We start from the raw sequence: 3,777 nt of genomic DNA on the forward strand, positions 1-3,777 counted from the left end.
TGTATTGTAGGCTACGTGTTGTGTTGTAGGCTACATGTTGTATGTCGGCTACATGCTGTGTTGTCGGCTACGTGCTGTATTGTCGGCTACGTGCTGTGTTGTCGGCTACGTGCTGTGTTGTCGGCTACGTGTTGTGTTGTCGGCTACAAGCTGTGTTGTCGGCTACGTGTTGTGTTGTAGGCTACGTGTTGTGCTGTAGGCTACGTGTTGTGCTGTCGGCTACGTGTTGTGTTGTCGGCTACGTGCTGTGTGTAGGCTACGGCTGTGTTGTAGGCTACGTGTGTCGGCTACGAGCTGTGTTGGCTGCAGCGTTGTGTTGTCGGCTGCAGCGTTGTGTTGTCGGCTACGTGCTGTGTTGTCGGCTACGTGTTGTGTTGTCGGCTACATGCTGTGTTGTAGGCTACGTGTTGTGTTGTCGGCTACGTGTTGTGTTGTCGGCTACGAGCTGTGTTGTCGGCTACGCGCTGTGTTGTCGGCTACGCGTTGTGTTGTCGGCTACGCGTTGTGTTGTCGGCTACGCGTTGTGTTGTCGGCTACGCGTTGTATTGTCAGGCTCGTGCTGTGCTGTCGAGCTACGTGTTGTGTTGTCGGCTACGTGCTGTGTTGTCGGCTTACGGTGCTGTGTTGTCGGCTCGGCTGCGCTGTGTTGTCGGCTACGCGCTGTGTTGTCGGCTACGGTGTTGTGTTGTCGGCTACGTGTTGTGTTGTCGGCTACGTGTTGTATTGTCGACTACGTGTTGTGTTATCGGCTACGTGCTGTATTGTCGGCTACGTGTTGTGTTGTCGGCTACGCGTTGTGTTGTCGGCTACGCGTTGTGTTGCCGGCTGTCGGCTACGTGCCGTGTTGTCGGCTACGTGCCGTATTGTCGGCTACGTGCCGTATTGTAGGCTACGTGTCGTATTGTAGGCTACGTGCTGTGTTGTCGGCTACGTGTTGTATTGTAGGCTACGTGCTGTGTTGTCGGCTACGTGTTGTATTGTAGGCTACGTGTTGTATTGTAGGCTACGTGCTGTATTGTCGGCTACGTGCTGTGTTGTCGGCTACGTGCTGTATTGTCGGCTACGTGTTGTGTTGTCGGCTACGTGCTGTGTTGTCGGCTACGTGCTGTATTGTAGGCTACGTGTTGTATTGTCGGCTACGTGCTGTATTGTCGGCTACGTGTTGTATTGTCGGCTACGTGCTGTATTGTACATGTTGGATCATTTGTATGAAATATTTTAGGCTACAGTGATACAAAATAAAAGTATCTAGTCTATTGGTATTAGTCTGTGTGTTGTCATTATTTAGTATTGATCATATTTCTATGGATCCAAAGGTTGAATAACACTCCTCTGGGCAGTAGGTTAGATAGTGACTGTTGAGGAAACTGGACTTTACCGTAGCTTCATGTTATCTAATTATTGTCATTTTCTCCCCTCTCTTTCACTCCCCCATCTCTCTCTCTGTCTCTCTCTCTCTGTCTCTCTGTCTCTCTGTCTCTCTCTCTCTCTGTGTCTCTGCTCTCTCTTTCTGTCTCTCTCTTTCTGTCTCTCTCTCTCCTGTCTTCTCTCTTTCTGTCTCTCTCTCTCTTTCTGTCTCTCTCTCTCTCTTTCTGTCTCTCTCTCTCTCTTTCTGTCTCTCTCTCTCTTTCTGTCTCGCTCTCTCTCTTTCTGTCTCGCCTCTCTCTCTTTCGTCTCCGCTCTCTCTCTTTGTCTCGCTCTCTCGTCTCTCTGTCTCGCTCTCTCTCTTTCTGTCTCGCTCTCTCTCTTTCTGTCTCGCTCTCTCTCTTTCTGTCTCTCTTTCTCCCTCTATCTCACTACTCTCTCTCTTTCTGTCTCTCTCTGTTTCTTTCTCACTCTCTCTCTCTCTCTCCCTTTTTCTCTCTCTCATGCAGAATGCATATACAGGAAGCGTCTGTCTATTGATGGTAGACAGCTGAATCTAGAACTCTATGATCCATGCTCACAGGTGAGTTGAGAGGAGGAGGAGAACCACGTTGTTGACCATCATGTTTTGTATCACAATTCAGTTATCTTGAGTGGCCATCCATTGACATGTATGAACAGCGATTTATACGCTGAAGAAAAGCCATCTCTCATACCCAATATTCCACTATCTGAAATGTATGGTACAGGATAATAAATGTATGGTACAGGATAATAAATGTATGGTACAGGATAATAAATGTATGGTACAGGATAATAAATGTATGGTACAGGATAATAAATGTATGGTACAGGATAATAAATGTATGGTACAGGATAATAAATGTATGGTACAGGATAATAAATGTATGGTACAGGATAATAAATGTATGGTACAGGATAATAAATGTATGGTACAGGATAATAAGGATAATAAATGTATGGTACAGGATAATGCAGTGATAATAAATGTATGGTATAGGATAATAAATGTATGGTACAGGATAATACATGTATAGGATAATAAATGTATGGTACAGGATAATAAATGTATGGTACAGGATGATAAATGTATGGTACAGGATGATACATGTATAGGATAATAAATGTATGGTACAGGATAATACATGTATAGGATAATAAATGTATGGTATAGGATAATAAATGTATGGTATAGGATGATAAATGTATGGTACAGGATGATAAATGTATGGTACAGGATGATAAATGTATGGTACAGGATGATAAATGTATAGGACAATAAAGTCAGTGCAGTGAAAACCCCTGACAGAGTAATCAATCTCACTTATTGTGCCCAGCCAAGCATGCAGCAGTCTCCCTCCCTCTTTCCCTGTCTCCTCCCTCCCTGTCTCCCTCCCATCCTCCCTCCTGTCTCCCTCCCACCCTCCTCTTTCCCTGTCTCCCTCCCACCCTCCCTCTTTCCCCTGTCTCCCTCCCACCCTCCCTCTTTCCCTGTCTCCCTCCCACCCTCCCTCTTTCCCTGTCTCCCTCCCACCTCTCCCTCTTTCTCCTGTCTCCCTCCCACCCTCCCTCTTTCCCTGTCTCCCTCCCTCTTTCCCTGTCTCCCTCCCACCCTCCCTCTTTCCCTCGTCTCCCTCCCTCTTTCCCTGTCTCCCTCCCACCCTCCTCCCCTCCCTGTCTTCCTCCCACCCTCCCTCCCTGTCTTCCTCCCACCCTCCCTCCTGTCTTCCTCCCACCCTCCCTCCCTGTCTTCCTCCCACCCTCCCTCCCTGTCTTCCTCCCTCCCACCCTCCCTCCCTGTCTCCCTCCAACCCTACCTCTTTCCCTGTCTCCCTCCCTCTTTCCCTCCCACCCTCCCTCTTTCCCTGTCTCCCTCCCACCCTCCCTCTTTCCATTTCCCCCCACAGTTAATACATCACTGTAAATCAGAACCATCCCCCCCACAGTTAATACATCACTGTAAATCAGAACCAGAACCCCACCCCCCACAGTTAATACATCACTGTAAATCAGAACCACCCCCCCACAGTTAATACATCACTGTAAATCAGAATCAGAACCACCCCCCACAGTTAATACATCACTGTATATCAGAACCAGAACCACCCCCACAGTTAATACATCACTGTAAATCAGAACCACCCCCACAGTTAATACATCACTGTATATCAGAACCAGAACCATCCCCCCCACAGTTAATACATCACTGTAAATCAGAACCAGAACCATCCCCCCACAGTTAATACATCACTGTAAATCAGAACCATTCCCCCACAGTTAATACATCACTGTAAACCAGAACCACCCCCCACAGTTAATACATCACTGTAAATCAGAACCAGAACCATCCCCCACAGTTAATACATCACTGTAAATCAGAACCAGAACCAT

General features: G+C 47.4%; 2 protein-coding genes across 2 annotated transcripts in view; one reads left to right on the plus strand and one right to left on the minus strand.

The window, feature by feature from the left end:
* rergla (RERG/RAS-like a) overlaps positions 1-2,350 on the plus strand; it is a 342,144-nt gene extending 339,794 nt beyond the window's left edge. The window contains exon 3 of the transcript XR_010464489.1: positions 1,875-2,350. The gene's annotated coding sequence lies outside the window, so the exon portion shown is untranslated. The remainder of the gene's footprint in view (positions 1-1,874) is intronic.
* Positions 1-3,777, minus strand: part of LOC135573012 (N-acetylglucosamine-6-sulfatase-like) — a 38,076-nt gene that overhangs the window by 20,525 nt on the left and 13,774 nt on the right. The gene's annotated exons all lie outside the window — the stretch shown is intronic.

This window comes from Oncorhynchus nerka, linkage group LG8, assembly GCF_034236695.1.
Source record: "Oncorhynchus nerka isolate Pitt River linkage group LG8, Oner_Uvic_2.0, whole genome shotgun sequence".
In the NCBI taxonomy this organism is placed as follows: Eukaryota; Metazoa; Chordata; class Actinopteri; order Salmoniformes; family Salmonidae; genus Oncorhynchus; species Oncorhynchus nerka.